Source organism: Oryx dammah, unplaced genomic scaffold (assembly GCF_014754425.2).
Source record: "Oryx dammah isolate SB20612 unplaced genomic scaffold, SCBI_Odam_1.1 HiC_scaffold_19, whole genome shotgun sequence".
In the NCBI taxonomy this organism is placed as follows: Eukaryota; Metazoa; Chordata; class Mammalia; order Artiodactyla; family Bovidae; genus Oryx; species Oryx dammah.
In genome coordinates this window covers 36,312,356-36,332,695 of record NW_024070203.1, presented here as the reverse complement: position 1 = coordinate 36,332,695, position 20,340 = coordinate 36,312,356, and the positions used below count along the sequence as shown (strand labels likewise).

Sequence of the window (20,340 nt, the reverse complement as noted above, 5' to 3'; positions counted from 1 at the left end):
AGCATCACCAGTAACAAAATATGACTTAGAAATGGGAGGAATAACCCATGATCCAGAGGGCTGACCGGGCAGGTTCACCAGGCTGCCAGCTCCACCCCAATTCCAATGCCAGCTTCCCAGGGGGAAGAGCAGTGTGACATGTGACAGCCCGGTCCCTTGTATAGCAGGCACACTTCCCCACCACATTTCCTTGTGTGCTTTATAGACGGAGAAGGGTGCCTAAAAGCTGGAATATCAGGTATTAGGTAATCAGCCTCTGGTGACATTTGCTGGAAGATGAAGCAGGTGACACCCTCTGACATGCAAAACCACAAGCAGTCCCACAGTCCCAAGAAACCCATATTTCCAGATAGAAATTTTCCCTCTTCCCCAACCTCCATCCCCAAAGTCCTCTCTGAAGGCTGGCTTGGAGCCTGCTTGCTGGATCCCAGAATTCTACCGCTGGTCTGGAAGGCCCATCATTGCAGCCAAAAAAGCAGTCAAAGAAGAGCCCTGCTGTCCTTTGGGTCCCATGGGAAGGACCCATTGTCAGCAGTGCCTCCTGCACAGCCAGTAGGTAAATAAGCCACGTCCCAGGCCCTGTGGACACAGCAATCCTTGCAACAGTGACCTGCTCAACCTGGAGAAACACACTTATAACAACAACACACATACACAATTTCCCTTAGGGATGAGCTGAAGAAAACAGCACGAGCCTGGGGGCCAGAGAGCGGCTGAAGGAGGGACCTTAGCTTCAGCAGTCGGAGTGAGTCTCTCAAAAAGAGACTTTCACGCTGTGACTTGTGTAAGGAGAACACTCAAGATGGATGCAGGGACAGAGGACATCCAAGAGATGGTAACCCCCAACACCAACCAAGCTCCACGGAGAGTTGGCTACTCTGCCAGCACCATCCTCCTTAAAGCCCACAATGATCCCCTGAAGTGGGTCCGGCAGTTTCTCATCTGATAGATCAGGAAACTGAGGTTCCCGAAGGCTGAGGAACTTGCTCAGCCCATAGAGCCAATCTTTAAACCCACACCGGGCCCATGAGCAAGGCGCCCTCTCCCAGCCTCTCAGGGACCCACTTACTGATTTGCTGGCTGACAATTATTTGGCCTGGTTATCCAAGCCCTCGCCCTGCCCTGCTCCCAGTGACAGAGAGAAACAAAGCTCGGGGCACGCAGGGGATGTGCCGCCCACTCTGAATGAGCACACAGTGTCTGCGTGTCCCCTTGAGCCTGGTAGATCCAGACTGTCCCAGTTCCCTTGCTTCTCTGACATCCACAGCCTGCAGTCCACCTGCGGGAACATTATCTGCAAATGCCTTCTCACGCGGTTGTGAAGCAGCAGAAAGACACTTACAGGGGATGCAGTTCTCTACACTAGCTTCCAATCCAGAGGCAGGAGAGCCCTCTACACAGCCGCTCCCCCCAGACCCTTCCAAATCACAGAATTCAACTCATAGTACGCAGGCACAAGGAAAACTGAAATACAAACCAGCAGACCCTCTCAGCCTGGTCTCCAGAAAAGACCAGATTTTACCAAATCTAAGCTCAACATTCAAAAAATGAAGATCATGGCATCCGGTCCCATCACTTCATGGGAAATAGATGGGGAAACAGTGGAAACAGTGTCAGACTTTATTTTGGGGGCTCCAAAATCACTGCAGATGGTGATTGCAGCCATAAAATTAAAAGATGCTTACTCCTTGGAAGAAAAGTTATGAGCAACCTAGATAGTATATTCAAGAGCTAAATATTGTTTCCTAATTATTTTATCAAGTGTATTGCCTCTTTTATAGCTTCAATTAAATAATTGGTTTTATGACTAAAAAAAAAAAAGGCAAAACCAATACAGAATTGTAAAGTAAAATAAAAAAGAAAAAAAAATAAAATTAAATTAAATTAAAAAAAAATAAACAAAAGCAGAGACATTACTTTGCCGACTAAGGTCCGTCTAGTCAAGGCTATGGTTTTTCCAGTAGTTATGCATGGATGTGAGAGTTGGACTGTGAAGAAGGCTGAGCACCGAAGAATTGATGCTTTTGAACTGTGGTGTTGCAGAAGACTCTTGAGAGTCCCTTGGACTGCAAGGAGATCCAACCAGTCCATTCTGAAGGAGATCAGCCCTGGGATTTCTTTGAAAGGAATGATGCTAAAGCTGAAACTCCAGTACTTTGGGCACCTCATGTTAAAAGTTGACTCATTGGAAAAGCCTCTGATGCTGGGAGGGATTGGGGGCAGGAGAAGAAGGGGACGACAGAGGATGAGATGGCTGGATGGCATCACTCACTCAACGGACGTGAGTCTGAGTGAACTCCGGGAGTTGGTGATGGACAGGGAGGCCTGGCGTGCTGTGATTCATGGGGTCGCAAAGAGTCAGACACGACTGAGCGACTGAACTGAACTGAACTGAATTGAAGGCAACTCTGTTTTCCAGTGTTGACATCTGAAATGAGGATCCATGTCACAGCTGGTCCTTACAAGCAGAGCTTAATGGGAAGTTTCCTTTCTTTCTCAGTGGTGTATACAGCAATGACGCATCTTAAGAGCAATACTGTGTCAAAGTGTTAATCGCTCAGTTGTGTCCGACTCGTTGCGACCTGGTAGACTGTAGCCCACCAGGCTCCTCTGTCCATGGGATTCTCCAGGCAAGAATACTGGAGTGGATAGCCATTCCCTTCTCCAGGGGGTCTTCCCCACCCAGGAATCAAAGCCTGGTCTCCTGCACTGCAGTGAGCCACCAGGGAATAGTGTGTCAGATGAGCAGAAATTCAGCATGCCTCCTCTGCTTCCCCTGCAGCCCAGGCGGCACTGGTCACCACAAGGGGGGCACAGGGAGCTGCCAACCTGAGAATGAGAGTGAGCCACAACCTCCAGCAGGACCCACTGCTTACAGAATAAACAGAAACTACCCCAACCCCTCACCCTAGGTTCTCAAGGAAGGCCCTGCTCGGCTTCTATGCTACTGTCCCCTGTTCCTCACAAAGGCCACAGGGCCTTTGCACAGGCTGTCTGTCTTCTCGGCCCAGAGACCTTCCAGAGGTTGCTTCTTTTTCTCACATAATGTCTCCACTCAATCAGCCTCCATGAGGTCCTCAGATAAGGACCATGCCACCCTCAGTCTTGACTGTAATTATTACTGCTTCAAATTAGCTTTTCAGTTACTTGTTTATTTCATCTATTTTGTCCCACTTTACACTCCAGGGACCTTGTCTTTCCTGGGCACTACTTATCTCCAGGACCTGGTACACAAAGAACCCTCTATAAATATCTGTTTAATACAGCAATCATAATAGAAGAAATTACTAAACTACACTATTTCACATAATTACTTTATTTTCATAACCTTCCAGTCAATGGGACCAAAAAAATGCTGCCAAGAAGAGCTATTTTGAAAGGTATTAGTGATTCTTCCTGAAAAAGACAAAAAAGATGAAAGTAACTTCTAACAGGGCCCTGAGGGGGGAAAAATGCTTTGCATTACAACCTAACTACTCCAAAATTTCCCATATGCTTCCGAACTGTAATTTTAAAAGCTTTACCTGGAAATGAACAATTTCAAAACCCACTGATCTTGCTCTGATGTATAAAACACAGCAAAGAATTCTTATAATTTTTCTAGAAATCTGTCTGCCAAATGACGTATTGTTTCCTTGGGCTGAGTTTTCACCTTTGAACTTCTCCCTAAAGTGTTTATAATGTTCAAATTCCATCTTTAGTGCCAGTTCCACTTTAGAATTGTTTAATCATACTGGGAAAAGGAAGCAATTTGCTTCAACTACTGATGTTTCCTTAAAAAAAAAATTTAAAAACAAGTTTCATGTCTTTAAATGCTGTGTTCTTATGTGATTATCCTTAGGGGACTCAAACTGCAAAAAGTTTAAAATGTGAAAATCACTCCCAGGCCCTTCTCACAAGCAGGAGGGAATCAAACATGTCAGAATAGGAGAGAAGATGTATGATTTAACTTCAAGAATTTTGTATCACATAAAGACAGTCCAGAAACAAACCTGGGTTTAACAACAATGAAAGTGTATTCTGCAATACATTTCCCCACTGGTATCTAATGACTTGAACTAATTGTTTGGACCAGGACATCTATGAACAACAAAACGCTAAATTTCTTACTACCAAAATCTTCCATACAGATCACTCCATAATTTATCCCAGCAAAACTTAGAATCCATACTACGTTTATGTGTACACATCCGTGCACAGTTGTCTCTGACTCTTTCAGACCTCATGGACTGTAGCCCACCAGGCTCTTCTGTCCACGAGATTTCCCAGGCAAGAATACTGAGGTGGGTTGCCATTTCCTTCTCCAGGTGATCTTCCAGAGCCAGGGATCGAACCTCCTTGCATTGGCAGGTGGATTCTTTACCACTGAGCCACCAGGACACAGGCACACCTGGGTTAAAACTGCAGCTTTGCTTCTCCGGAGCTCCATGACTCAGCCAGGTTGCTTAGCCTCACCTGAAGCAAGGAGATAACAGCAAGGACCCTGTGCTGCAGTTTAGAGAATGCAGCGTCATTTGCCTGGGACTTGGCCAGTCCCCAAGCTGGGCAGAGAGATAATCCTCATTACAATCCAGAACCCCCTTGTTCCTGCGCTACCTCCTCTGCTTAGTGCTGTACTAAGTGGAGTGAATATATTTTTCGTGGATGAGTCATGCCTTTGCAGAGCTCCAGAGGCTTCAGCCTGAATTTCAATTCTTGCAGCACTATATGGAGTGGCAGAATGATGGTAAAAACCAGAATACACAAGAATTCACCCTATTAAGTGGCTGTCTTAAAGTAAGTAGGTTTCTTATTTGTTTTTCTCTCCTAGGAGTTGAGTGTTAAGGAGAAAAAGAAAAAAGCCCAGGTTTGCTGAGAGATCCTCTAGGCTCAGAATGATCAATCTTCCTCTGTTAGGAGAAAAGAAAAGTCTAGGGTACAGTCAACTAAATCAGATTTTGGCCAACAATGTTTGTCTTAACATCTGGAATACCTGGAATTATTCTTAACACCTGGACTTCTTCAGAGAGGAAAATTTGGCCAATAGTCGTAAAAAGCTGAAAATGCAAAGAAAAAACTTTTCTTAAAAGTCTATTCCTAAGAAGATTGTTAGAAGGTATCACTGCAGAAAGAGTGTATTTTGGGGAGAGGACGAGAAACAAAACTGAGAAAGGAATCCCTCCTCCAATTCCACTGGATCACACATGTCAGTCCACCAGCGCCAGTCACAGCACCATCTACTGCCCCATGGTCCCCACAGCAGCCCAGCTCTGCAGGGCCCCACGAGTTAACATCGAGCCTTGGCTTAGCTAAGAAAACTGTTTAGGAATGAAAAAGGTGTCACTTCAAAATTAAAAGTGATGAGTAGGGGGGGAAACCTCAAAATGAGGGTTAACTCCTAACAATCTTTTCAAATGTCTAGGTAACAGATATCATCTTTCTGTTACGAACACATGATCATTAAGCCACTTTAATTTTTCTTTGCTAGTTACACTATACACTCTGCAGATTTTAAAGCACAGATAAGAATTATGTGTTCTGGCTGATGTAGGTATAAAGGGTACATATATTTATCTTTTATTACCTTTTGACACAGTGCGAACCACCTAACTGCTGTGCTAGCAGCCACAAGGAATTGAAAGTATGATTCTAAACCTACAGAACAAGGGGGTTCAGGATGGGGCTCAGAGCCCAGGTTTCTCCTAATGTCTAGGCTTCTCCCTAGACAAGGAGGCCCTTAAGGATAATGAGGTCTCATGAAGTATGCCTGCATATGAGCATGTGCAGAACTGTGTTCTCATTCTGAGATCTGCTATATCTCATGTATAAGAACACACACAACAGCCTGTCTGTCATATGCAAAACAACAACCCAACCTCAATCCTGATCTAAAACTAAACCGCAGACGTAAAACAGACCATAAATTAAAAGATCGGGGATTAAAACAAAACAACCATTTTCCACAGAGAAAAAACATATGGACTGATAATAAAAATTATAAATAAAACCAGCTGACACTTCCCTAGCACCATGTCCCCGAAGGCACGATGCTAAGCTCTTTACAGCTTATCAGGTTGTCAAAATACCATCTATAGTAATGGCACAGATTAAACACCATAGGGCAAGACGATGGAGTGTTAACTCAAGGAAGAAGGCTGGCTTACCATTAACTCACCCTTATGTCAGAATAACTGTACTTAATAAATAGCTCATTGGAATGACTAGGAGTGGTGACGTCGCAAAATAAGTACAAGTTAATTCGGGTATTTTCCATGGAACGACTCTAAGTGTAAATTGGAAGGAAAAGGCTAAATAAATAACTTGAGCTGCAACAAGGGAAATGAAGAATATGGAAGTCGTTTACAGTCATTTACTATTTATACTGCAAAAAATGCTTACTCTACTATCTGCCTCCTCAGCGCGCAGCCCTGACCATACCAGCCACGCAGTGTTGTTACAGATGTGTGCCAGGTTGTGAATAGGACGTGGCCGGCAGGAAAAACGCAAAGTTAGCTCCTGTCTCCGGGCGAGAAAGAAAGCCTGCTTACTTTTTTGCGGCTCAATAAAGCTGAACATCAACTCTTAAGGGTTAAAAAACCGGGCATCAGGTGCTCGCTTTCCGCTCTGCAGAGGGATTTGAGCTCACGACGAAGTTCCCTCGCTTCCCTCCCCGGCCTGCACCCCGCACGGAGGGAGAGCTGTCACCGCCTGGGTCCCCACCACCACCAGCAGAGCCCCTGGACCAGGCAGCGTGCTCGGCGGCCGGGCTCCCAGCTCCGTGGGGTGATGGGGCGCCAGCGCGCCAGGGGTCACTTAATTCCATTTCAGATCTGAACGCTTTCAAAGAAAGTCCAGACAATTGAGACCACGAATGGGGCCCGAAGGGGTCCCCCAAACCAAACTTTCGGGGCCTCGGAATCTGCATATCTTGCAGGAATTCCCAGCCCACAAGGAAAAGAGACCGATACTCGCAAAGTACTCAGGACCAGAGATGAGAGGCCGCGCGAGGGGGCCCTGGCCGAGGGGGTCCCGGGCGGAGCCCCTACCCGCGCGCCCAGCTCGCCGGGCCCCCGCTCCGGCCTCCCGCCAACCCCCGGCGCGCGGCGAGCTCGCGGCCCGGAACACCGGCCGGGGTCGGTCCGGGCCACGGGGCCCGCGCGCCCCGTTAAACCGAGACCCAGGCTGGGCGGGAGCTGCAGGGGCGGACCCGGCTGCTCGGCGGCCGCGCGCAGCTTCAGCGTTGTGAGCGATCGGGGCGCGGCGCTGCCCCTCAACTCGGCCCCCGGCCCAGCCTTACCTCGTCCGCGCTTCCCTGTGCAGTTCGAGCCGGGCACCGGGCTCCGGGGACGGCAGGCAGAATTGTCGAGGCCCGCGAGGGAGGGGGGCCGGGCCGCCGGGGCCACCGGAGGGCAGAGCGAGGGACTGGGAAAGCCGCGGGGTCCGGGGCGCGAGGCAGCGGGGGGCCGAGCTGGCGGCGGCCGCGGCGGCTTGGTCTGAGCCGAGTGGGAGGGCTCTGGCTGCCAGCGCCAGGGAGCGAGGGAGGGAACTTGGAGCGAGTTGCCGCGGCCGGGAGCGCGTGTCCCCGCCGGTGTGCACGCCCCCGGGCGCCCCGCCCCCGGCCCCACCCTTCCCGCAACCCCCCCTTCTAGCACCTCCCCCAGATCACCCCACCCCCCACTCCCATCGCAACCCCTCCGCCCCGCCTCCAAAGCGCTCCCGCATTGGCCCCCCACTCCCTCCAGGTTGGAGAAGCGCTGGATCTTAACTGCCAGGAAACCCCAAACCTGGAGCCTGTTCTGTGAGTGTGAGAACTCGCCAGTCCACCTACCTAGATGTCGGTGCATGACAACATTCTCTATTGACTAACTTTCATCTACTTAGATACACCCTCTCAATATTTGTGAACTAAATTTCTGAAGGCTTTTTTTTTTTTTTTTGGTTTGTTGGCTGGTTGGTTTTGTTTTGCTTTTTAAATTTTTTAATTTAATTTTTATGTATAGTTGCATCTCCTGTGTCTCGTGCATTGGCAGGCGGATTCTCTCCCACTGAGCCACCTGGGAAGACCTCAATACATAGTTTCTTCATAATGTATCAGTTTCTGCTCTACAGCAAAGTGGGTCAGCTATAGGTATACATAAATCTCCTCTTTTTTGGATTTCCTTCCCATATAGGTCACCACAAAGCACTAAGTAGAGTTCCCTGTGCTATACAGTAGGTTCTCATTAGTTATCTATTTTATACATACCATCAGCAATGTGTATATGTCAATCCCAGTCTCCCAATTCATGCCACCCACCCTTTTCCCCATCGGTATCCATACTTTTGTTCTCTACATCTGCGTCTTTGTCTCTGCTTTGTAAATAAGATCATCCATTTTTTTCGGTACCACATACATGCTGAAGGTATTTTTGAGACTCCAAAAAAAGATTTGAAGAAGACGTTAGAGAATATAGGAAAAAAATCTTCAGGTACCATGTACCATCCCTGGAGTATAGACCAACTGATGTTTATAAATTAAGTAATTGCTTCCAGGTGCATCCTTATTTATCTCATAACGCATGGTTTGGTAATGCTTTTTCTTTTGATTTGCCTAATAACTTGGTTGGGGTTTTGAGGGTTTTATTGTTTTAGGAAGATTAAACCCATTCTTGTTTAGCGTTTACTATTGGGGATGCTAAAAGAGAAAATCTGTATTTATCAAAACGGTTGATTTTGAATGAGATATGAGTCCACAACATAATTACTTCTCTAAAATATGTAGCAACATTTTATTTTATATCTTTAGAACATTTGAAATGCAGTTGCATTCATCCTGTTTTCTCAGAAGGATCATCTATATTTGAATTATGTGACTCTTGTTTCACGCAAGTTCAGAAATTATCAAATAAAGAAAACGCAGGCTCCCATAATAAGTCTTTGGCTTTTTTACAAAAGAACCATTTTAAGAAAGTGACATGATACTGGGTTTTCAATGGAACTTTCCTCTGGCATACTAATGTATTCCATGTGATCACAGATTATGTTGTGGTCTCCATTAACTCCCAAAGTCATGTAACAGTAGAATGAAGTTATTTTTCATCCTTCCCATAGCAAATGGAACCAACCTTTCTCACTCCGAAATAGTCTATTTAAAAAAAAAAGTAATCTCTTTACCCCAACCTCTTCCTTTTGGGAACTGCTTCCTGCCTTTGTGTATGAGACCCCTCCACCGACATTGCAGGAACACATGATCCAGGTCTGTCAATCAGACTGCATCTCATCCCTGGCACAAAGTGGAGGGGGGCAGGCACATGTTCTAATGAGGAGGATGGTCCTTTTTCTGAACTGATGTGGCAGCTTCTGAGACCATGCCATGGAAAACCTGCAGCAGCTGGAGGAAACCTATTAGAGAGGAAAACCACCTGAGCCAGGGAAACAGGTAGAGTCCTGACAACAGTAACAAGCCCCTCCGGGAAGCCTGGTGGCTCAGACGGTAAAGAACCCGTCTGCAGTGCAGGAGATAGGAGCTCGATCTCGGGGCCGGCAAGATCTCCTGGAGAACGAAATGGCAACCCACTCCAATATTCTTGCCTGGAGGATCCCATGGACAGAGGAGCCTGCAGGCTATATAGTACATGGGGCTGTAAAGAGTCAGACACAACTGAGTGACTAACACACTAATGACATCTTCACTTAATCATCTATTAACATTTTAACTTTAACTTTTCATGGGCAGCCATCTCTGAAACCAGTTAAAACTGCTGGATGTCTGAGGAAATGCACCAATAAATTGTCTTTTTAGCTTATTCTATTTTGAGCTACATTACTTTCCAAAATACTCACTTAAAAAGCCATAAACAATTCCCATAATACCTAGGCTCTGAAAATCAGGAATGTAGCCAAACAGTGCAGCTTCCTTGTCACCTAAATGGCCTTCGAAATAAAGTAGATGACAAGACAGTCTCTTATCAGGAAGGCTTGCCTTGAGACAGGACTAAGGGTGTCATTTAGGGTATTACTGTTGCCCAGGGTGGATTCCATATTTTCACTTTGTCCTTCCCCAAAGCAAAAATTAATAAAAGATGTGGTTAGAAAACAAGAGAGAAGATGACAACACCTCAAAACTAGAATATCCCAGTAAATGTTTTCGTCTTAATTATTCCAATAACAGGCGCCTTCATAATCCCCAGTATTTGCTGATATAAAACATTTCTTTTCTGGACTGGCAATTGTAGGGTCTGCTACAGACTCTGGGGGACTGCTGACTCTGGTTCGTCATGCTGGAATTTTACTCATCAGGAGAAGTGGGCTGTTGGCCTGTGCTTGGAATTCTTTTGTCTCAGAGATTCTTGTCTCTAAAAGTAGATAACAATATTTGACTAGTACCCTACGAGCATTCACACACTAGTCAGAGTGTTGCTTAGCCATTATGCACAGATCCCGTGAATGATAGGAGTGTTGGTGGTGAGGGAGTGGGCTGCATGCACCCAAAGGCATTGCTTTGAACCTCTGATTCCAAGGGTATTTTCTTATGGGAATTCTGATCCTTATTCAGAGTTTTTACCAGTCTTTCTTCACATGGGTACGTACCCAATTGTATGGACAACCAGTGACATTTCATGTATAAAAGCCTGTAAGCCAAATAGTAATACATATAAACAGATCTGAGCCCCAGAAAAGAACAGTACAAGGAGGTGAACCATCTCCAGAATCGGGACAGGGTAGCTTAGGAAGAAAAGAAAGAGTAGTTCTGAAATCCTGGCCCAGCTCTGAATGACATTTATTCAAATGATTGGCTATGATTCCCCAGTGAAAATGTCAATCACATATCCAGAGTTTTCCCACGTCCATACATCAGATCTATGTGATGTCAGTGCCATTTCCTTGTCCAAGAGCACTGTAACATCTCTCAGTTCACCAGGGATCCAACAACCCCATCTGTCCAGAACCCATTCCAGGAACAGGGCATACATCACTGCTTTTCAGACCCTAAAACAGAATCTCTTAAGTGCCCATAAGACACCACCTCTCTGGTGTGGGGGGAAAGAGGGATTGACTTGTGTATTAAAAAAATCCCCCAAGAGATTGTGATGTTGAGCCAGGGTGAAGGTAAATAAGTTCTGTGAATACCTGCTCTTAATTCCACAGAAAAAGACTCCTTGGATTTAGGATTGTATGTAAAATTACAGTTATTGATTGAACAAGCTTGATTTGTCTTTTCCCCTGAACAGCCGAGGTTATAGAAGCAGTGAGGGATGCTCCTTAGGAGGAGGAGGATTTGCTAGAAGCAATCAGGCTGAAAAAGCACAGCTCATGGCAAAGCGGAGATAAGAGAGTCTCTAAGTAGAAAAGCACCACCAGTTGCTATGGGAAGAGGTGACTCCACCACAGGCAACAGCCAGGGGTTATCTTTATTGCACATTTCACAGTTTATTACATGTTCATGCTAATGATCGATGAATCAAAACAGTTATGTCCAATGAGGACTGACTCACGTCATTTAATACTAATAATAGCTCTCATTTATTGTGTACCAGGTCTGTGTTTCCCAGGTGGTACTAGTGGTAAAGAACCCACCTGCCAAAGCAGGAGACTTAAGAGACGCAGGTTCAATCCCTGGGTCAGGAAGGTCCCCTGGAGGATGGCAGGGCAACCCACTCAGTGTTTGGTCTGGAGAATCCCATGGACAGAGGAGCCTGGAGAGCTACAGTCCATGGGGTTGCAAAGAGTTGGGCACAACTGAAATGACTCAGCATGCATTCACAGATCTGTGCTAGACTGTATACATGCCTCATTTCCATTCATCACAATGGCCCTAAACAGAAATATTGTGATCTCCATTTTATTAAGAAGAAACTCAGGCCCAGGGAAGGTGAGTGAGGTATCCAAGGTCATGGAGTTAGTAATTAGGCAATTTAAAGGCTGGTTCATAGGGTGCCAAAACCTACGAATCTTTTACTCTAAATCAACCTTGCCTATGAGTCATATGAATTACCTGCCCAATAATACAGTCCTTACCCATGTGAGCTATTTAAATTTAAACATTAGATTGAATGAAGGCTTCAGTTTCTCAGTGCCACTAGCCACTTTTCAAGTGCCATTAGCCACATGATGGAGGCACAGAGAAAAAACATTTCTCTCATCACCCCAGAAAGTCTTGTTAGTACTGACGCTTCATGTTTGTTTTATCAGTGAGGGCAGTGTTCTCTGTGATTAGATTTTTCAAGTAAGCTATTCCACCTTTGGGTTAACTATTTGGATGGGATGTTTTCTAAATGATGTCATACGTTCATGTGCCCGTGTCTTGTTTTGTTTGGGCTGCTACAACACAAATGCCATAGACTGAGTTGCTTATAAACCACAGAAATTTATTTTCTCACAGTGTTGGAGGCCAGGAAGTCCAAGATACAGGCAGCCCCTGATGTGGTGTCCGGTGAGAGCCCAGCTTCTCCTTGTGTCCTCAGATGGCACAGGGGAAGGGACAGGGAGCTGTTTGGGGGTCTCCTTATGAGAGCACTAACCCCACTCCCGAGAGCCCCACTCTCATGACCTAATCACCTCCAAGGCCTCACCTACTAATATCATCACTTTGTGGGGAGGAGCATGATTTCACTGTATGAATGTGAGGGATACACATTGCAGCCTGACTTAATTAGCAGAGCACATGGAACTCAGTGCCTGTTTGAGGCATTCTGGGCAGGGCGCCAACCGCAGTGGACCCAAATGGCCTGCCCCCAGCCCACACTTCTGTCTCCACGGGCCCTTCTGCTCCCACCCTCTCTCCTCGTTTTTCTCAGACTGCATGCTTACCTGTGGCTACATTCTAGTGCCTGTGATGTTCTGCCCTCAGCCTGCTTGTGCTCATGCACTCTTCCTGTGGATTGTTTCCTCCAGTTCCCTATCTCCAGCTACCATCGATTTGCCTGTAACTGCAGACTTTTCATCTCTAACTCCCAGCCCATTTTCTGATCCTCAGGAAGGTTCTCTTTTTAGCCTTTTACTGGACTGGTACTACTCACACTGCTCTGCCTCTGGACCAGCAGCATCTGTGAATTTTTGCTACTGCTCTAAGACAAGATGAGTTTAGAAGACAGAAGTCTGTGGCTACACACCTCTAGCAACTTGTTTTTCAGTAGTTGTTTATTTGTCTGTGCCAGGTCTTTTACTTGCGGCATGGGACCTCTTCATTGCAGCATGTGGGATCTAGCTCTCAGGGATGGAACCTGGGGGCCCTGCATTGTGATCTTGGAGTCTTAGCCATAGATCACCAGGGAAGTCCCATTTCTTGTAATCTGACATTGCTAGGACATGATCCTGTATTCTGTGCTGCTGCTAAGTCGCTTCAGTTGTGTCCAACTCTTTGTGACCCCATGGATTGTAGCCCTCTGGGTTCCTCTGTTCATGGAATTCTCTAGGCAAGCATACTGCAAAGGGTAGCCATCCCCTTTTCCAGGGGATCTTCTCAACCCAGGGCTCGAGCCTAGGTCTCCTGCATTGCAGGCAGATTCTTTACTGTCTGAGCTACCAGGGAAACCCCTTGTAAGTTATAGTATGTACATAAATACCAGACTACCATGGATTGGACATTTCAAGCAAATAAATCCTGTACCTGACTCCCCTCAGTTGTCTCTGGGGCCCCTAACACTCTTTTCCTACACTGTCAATAATGATATTATTATCCCCCAAGCATGAGTCAGGATCCAGGCAGGCAGGAAACAGGGATGTGAATACAGGGAACCACTCACACAAAAATGCTGGAGAAGCTGAAAGGACAAACACGGGAAGGTGAGTCAATCTAGATTTAGCAGGAACTGGAAACTCTCCCATGAAGGGTGCAGATGAGGGAGAAGTAGGTGCCATTGGTCTCTAAGATTTGGAGCTGCTGAACTGATCCATTACCAGGAATAACGAGGATTGTCCCCAGGAGCTGAGACTGTTTAGGACATGCAGATGCTGTCAGTTTAATTGAACTGAATTGAATTGATTTTCCTATCCTGTTATTCACACCGAACACATATAAAAATTTCCTGAGGAAATCTAGATTGCCAAGTATCATCTATAACTAATTAGTGATGGAAAGGGTCTGAATCTGTACAGGTCCTTTCCATCTATGAAATATCTGGGCTTCAGTACTGAGATGTTGTGCCCACTTCTATGAAATAAATGAACTCTTATTTTCATCTGGCTCAGAACTCCCAGTTACTTCAAGATTTTAAACTGTTTCTAAAGAGTTAAGCCATCAGAATTTGCTTGCACAGTACGTGAAATATTAGACTAATATACATGCCCTGTGCATTCTCATAGACTGGGTAAAATAATGTACTAAGGATAGTTTTTAAAGTATTTCTGCCAACTGTGAGCTTAGAATGTTTAGCTACTTCCATAATAGAAACATCATCCATCTATTTTGTATAGAGCTCATGAATTCTTATTTTCCCCAGAATAAAAAAATCAGAGGTGACACAAATAACCGGAATCTTTAATTTCATTCCAGCCTCTTCCTAATCAAATATTAAATCAGTTCATTATAGCCAGAAAAAATGAACTAATTTGGATTTTTCTCCTCCTTTCTACCATTATACCATACAGTGTCTAATGAGCAAAATAGATAAGCCAGAGAGAATAAGGAGAAAACAACAAGTCAGGAAACATGAGGTCCCTGAACCACAGATGGTAACGATGCTTAATCACCAATTTCTTCTCTGTAAAACACTAGAGTCTTTAGGGTTCAATGTGTATTTTTCCCCTGAACTCTTTAAAGCAGATGTTCTGGCTTCTCAGTGTTTGGTAAAGATATACTCAGAATTTCATGGAGGCGTTCTATTTTTCAGTTACCTGGTGTTACAGGATGAGCAATGCTATTTCTGACATTTGTAGAAATCAGTTGCAAATGATCGGGATGTTGCAGGAGCTTTTAACAAAATGCCAGAATGCCTTTTAGCTCCTCCGCCCACTCATCCTTCCCTCACTCATCTGTTACAGAATCTCTCACTGTCAATATTTTCACTCATGCACCTAACCATCTACTTCTTACCTGCCCTCAATACAACACAATACCTTCCCCTGTTTACTTTCACAACCAGTCAGATGTGTTCTTTGTTACCTTTTCTGTGGCTCTTCTTCCTTTCCCGAAATTGGTAAAAATCAATCTTTCGAGCTGCAGCTCAGTGATTCCAACTTGTTTTATTTACTCACACATTCCACATATCCTTAATTTTCTGCTCATTTCACCAGGGACCAAGACTTTGAAGTAGATATTTTTGGAGGACATCAACACGTGCAAATTGCCAGCCAGTCTGTCACAAGAGAGGGACGAGGTAGAGGAATGGAGGCAGGGGGTAGGGGAAAAACAAAAGGGATGACCGGAGGAGTGTCTCTATCCCCATTTCACCATTCCACCCAATCGAACAAGCTCTGTCTGACTCAGCTGACTGATCTACAAAAAGACTAACAGTCTATCGATAGCTTTGGGGACAACAAATCAACATAGCTTGCCGTTGTGGTGCTTCTGATAGAATAGAAGTGTGGATCCTGGAGAAGGGCATGGCAACGAACTCCAATATTCTTGCCTGGAGAATCCCCATGGACAGAGAAGCTTGGCAGACTGCAGTCCATGGGATTGAGCAACTAAGCACCCACACATTTAAAGTTTCTACCTACTACCTTGAATAAAACTCTCAACTAACTTCCCTGGTGTCTCAGACAGTAACTAGTCTGCCTCTAATGCGGGACACCCGGGTTTGATCCTTGGGTTGGGAAGATCTCCTGGAGAAGGAAATGGCAGTAGAAGTATGGATTTTTGTAGCATCAGCTACAAAAATGTCCATGTGTGATGACAGTGTTTTATCAGTTTGCACTTGTCTTCCTCTGATAGCTTGTACTCCCTATTTAGATGTTAACTGACTGTGTTAGTCGTTCAGTTGTGTCTGACTCTTTGTGACCCCATGGACTGTAACCCGCCAGGCTCCATTGTCCATGGACTTTTCCAGGCAAGAATAATGGAGTGGGTTGCCATTTCCTTCTCCAGAGGATCTTCCCAACCCAAGGATCGAACACGAGTGTCCCGCATTAGAGGCAGACTCTTTACCGTTTGAGACACCAGGGAAGTTAGTTGAGAGTTTTATTCAAGGTGGTAAGTAGAAAACTTTAAATGTGTGTGTGCTTAGTTGCTCAGTCATGTCCGACTCTTTGCAATCCCATGGACTGCAGTCTGTCAGGCTTCTCTGTCCATGGGGATTCTCCAGGCAAGAATACTGGAGTGAGTTGCCATGCCCTTCTTCAGGGGATCTTCCTGACCCAGGGATCAAACCCAGGTCTCCCACATTGCAGGTGGATTCTTTACCATCTGAGCCACCAGGGAAGCCCAGAAACTTTAAATACCAGCACAATTTTCTCACAGTCGTAAAGCAGAATAATTGCTTATGAATTTTAGATTGGCTGGGTTCCCAAACTCCTAATCAACATCTTAAGCGTGCTGTTCTTGCAAGGTCTTCCTGAGTTACACTGGATTAGATTGCATATATCTCAGAACTCAGATCTCACTAAGTTGTCCTGTTCAATTGATGGTAGTCGAGTGGCTCCTCCTTAGTTAACCTCTCCAGACTGTAAGCTACATGAGAACAGGGGATGGAGCTGACCTCCCATCCTGCCCCAGGTGAAATTTCTCATACTGCTTAGCAAAAGCAGAGGCAGCTGACAGAACTTCATCAGACACTTACTGAGAAAAACAGATGCTCTGATAGTGGCATAATCATGATGTCACTTTATGTTCATCAACTCCCAGTCCCCAGAAAGCCTGGACGCTGCAGCCTCTTCCTGCACAGTCCTGAGCAAGGCAAGTGCTGTCCTCCTGGAGAAGTCCCAGCTCTGAGTGTAGCTATCAAGAGCAGCAGGGCATCTTTCCCACCTGGTAACACCCACCAGAATCCAGGAGAGAATGAGGACTGGGCATTCCAGAAGCATCTAACCCTTAAAAAGATCCACAAAGTCACACTTAAGAAAATGAATCGTAAAATATTCTTGTTAATCTTGTATGAATGCAAGTGCTGCAGAAGATGCAGGTTTGACCCCCTGGATCGGTAAGATTCCCTTGGAGGAGGAAACGGCAACCCACTGCAGTTTTCTTGTCTGGAGAATCCCACGGACAGAGGAGCCTGGAGTTACAATCCATGGGGTCTCAAAGAGCTGGACATGACTGTGACTAAGCACACACACGTATTGTTCATAAGCTTCTAATGTCCTATGTGTACACTAGCATGTATCAGTATCTATCTGCCTGTCTCTATGTGTACATGTATTAATAATTTCACTAAGAAAATCTTTGCTGTTCTTTTTAAAAATCTTTATTTATTTATCTGACTGTATGAAGTCTTAGTTATGGCACATGGGATCTTCAATCCTGGTTGTGACATGAGAACTCTTTAGCTGCAACCTGTGGGATAGAACCCCGGCCCCCTGCAGTGGGAGTGTGGAGTCTTAGCCACTGGCCTACCAGGAGAAGTCCCAGTCTTTGCTGTTTTTAATGAGAGAATCTTTTAAACAAGGACACAACTACTTAAATGTAGACACTTATTATATTTTAAAGGGCATTTTAATAAACCTTTGCATGAGGACTAGATTGGTATGTACAGGTTGTCATCTTCTACCCTGTCCCACTAGAATAAAGCAGTTACCTAACTTATGGAGATGTACCCTGTCAATAGTTGTGTTCTGTTGTAACAAAGTTTTATAATAATCATACACTAAACTGTAGAATATTCATTGCGCATATGATATAAACAGGCAGTGAGAGGTCTTAGCAAATTATAAGATGTGATTTCCATTCATGAGTAATTTTCAACTACTTTAGGCAACGTAATACACCCATGAAAAAAACTCAGCAGATGAACAAGGTCAAGTAAATATAATGCAAGATCAGTTTCAAATAAATTCAAACAGATGCTTTATAGAGAAATCAGATGGAGGAAGATTATAAAAGTTTCTTCAAGGAAGTAAAATTTTAATAGGACTTTATATCATGGGATGATTACAAAGAGGAGCAAAGGGTTTTTCTCATAGAGAAATTACAATTATAATTTAAATAAGGCATAAATTAGAAAAAAATTGATAACTTCTCTGAAGACTATGATAGACAGATTTATTAAAGATTTATTAAAGTAGGTAGTTTGGATGTGAGAGAGAATCATTAGTGGATGACAAATAACACACCAACAGTTTCTTGCTTCTAAACAGTGTTTCAGAAGATTCTAGATATTCATATGAGAGGCACTGTTCCTTTATCTCTAACTTTAATATAGAATATTATTGTTGAGTATCTTTGACCTCTATTGATCAACATGAGTAAATGATAAAATAAGACTTTATAATGTACAAATAAAGATAAGATTAGTTGAAGTATACAGTATTATGAATCATAATTATATGATTTAATATTCAACAAATTTTTATATAAAACAGATGTTTTGAAATTGTACATACAAAACAACTGTGAGCATTTGGAATAAGAAGAAGTTTTGGCTTATGCTTTTGATGTCATCTTAATTTTATAATCAGGTTAGAATGCCTAAATCAGAATATTACAGACAGGAATTTTTTAAGTTCCCATAAATTCTCAAGATTGGAAAGAAAAAGAAAGAAGTAGATCTTGAAGAGCAGTAGATCGCAAGACTAAATACAAAAGAAGTGTTTCTTTTTCTTGTTAGTGAAATTGATGATACTAGTGAAACGGTCAGAAACTAAACCAAATATTTTGATGATTTTAATGATTTTATTTTTTAAAACATTTTCTTGGTTTTGATGTGGACTATTTTAAAAAATCTTTATTGAATTTGTTATAATATTACTTCTGTTTTATGTTTTGGTTTTTTTGGCTGCAAAGCCTGTGGAATCTTAGTGCCCCCACCTGGAATTGAGCCCACACCCCCTGCACTGGAATGAGAAGTCTTAACCTCTAGATTACCAGGAAAAGCCCTGATTTTATTTTTAAATAGTTCATATTGAAGAATGTTATACATGTAACAGGAAACTCTGTATACATTATACACATTACTTTACCCCCACCCAATAATAGCAGAGAAATGTTATCTGGAATAGAAAAGTGGAAAATTTCCTCTTGTAAGCAAGTCTAATATATTCACAACTCAGATTTCTTCCTTTTGTCTTTCTCGATGGGCAAGTCTTACTTATTCCATATCTTCCTATGCATAAATGACTTCACTAACCCTAAAGGCATTTTCCCCTGACATTTATGGGATTGGAACATTTTTAGTAAAGGCTTTTGGTAAAGGTAGAGCGAGCAGAAACATACTTTTTGAAGATAACAATTGTTTCTTTAAGCAAGTAGACATTAATTATTCAGAAAAATTTCAGCATATTATGTGTTTATCATAAAATATTTCCAAGAAAGAATAAACTGTCTAAGTTATGCGATATAACTACCCCCATACCGTGAAGCACTTACTGTATTTTTCCACACACTGAGGTAAGCCACATAATGTACAAGGAGTGGAATGACTCGAGCCACAAATACGCCCGCATATTTCCAGCTTCTGTTCCTTTTAATTTACTTGGATTTCTTTCCTTGCAGTGATAAGAAAAGCTTCAAAACTCTTAAAAGAGATGATAAGAATAATATTTTATGCAAGAGAAATTTCAGGTATGTATAAGGTTATTTGGAAGGCAACAAGTATGAAGTGTCTTTGGTGCTTCTTCAAACAACAAATCCTTCCAATCATTTATAACAGTATGACCAACCAAAGAGGAAAAAAATCTAGAACATTTATATGTTGAAGGTAATTGTTGTCTTATTGTGCATAAGTAGAGTTACAGAACTCACCAAGCAAGATGAGACCTTAGTGGTTATATACTCGACAAACCAGGAACATAAATTACATGATATTGTTTTTACAGTAGTAAGCCAGAATTAGGAGGAAAGCAGTCAAGGAAAATGCTGAAAGTCTGGGTGCCTCATAAAAAGCGTTCACTCATTTATTCATCAATTCATTTGTTTGTTCAACCAACATAGAGAGCAAAGTTTCTGTCTCTGATAATACAACAGGAAGCAAGTAGACAAAGTTTTTGTACTGTATTCTCATGGGAAACAAAAATCTTCAAATAATATAATAAACGTGTAAGATAATTTCAGGTGATGGTGACTGTGTTTCAAAGAGCAGAAATATCTAGTGGCTATGAAGGTGTGGAGTTGTTGGTCATGTCTTCAGGAAGGTCTAAAAGGGGAAATGGCATTTGAGCGAAGACCTAAGGCAATAGAGGGGTTTCCTTGGTGGCTCAGTGGTAAAGAATCCACCTGCACTGTAAGAGCTGTGGCTTTGATCCCTGGGTCAGGAGGATCTCTTGGAGGAGGGCATGGCAACCCACTCCAGT

General features: G+C 43.7%; 1 protein-coding gene across 1 annotated transcript in view; it reads right to left on the bottom strand.

Annotated features, from left to right (window-relative positions):
• Positions 1 to 7,532, bottom strand: part of FAM110B (family with sequence similarity 110 member B) — a 145,675-nt gene extending 138,143 nt beyond the window's left edge. The window contains exon 1 of the mRNA XM_040261262.1: positions 7,277 to 7,532. The gene's annotated coding sequence lies outside the window, so the exon portion shown is untranslated. The remainder of the gene's footprint in view (positions 1 to 7,276) is intronic.
• Positions 7,533 to 20,340: the final 12,808 nt, after the last annotated feature.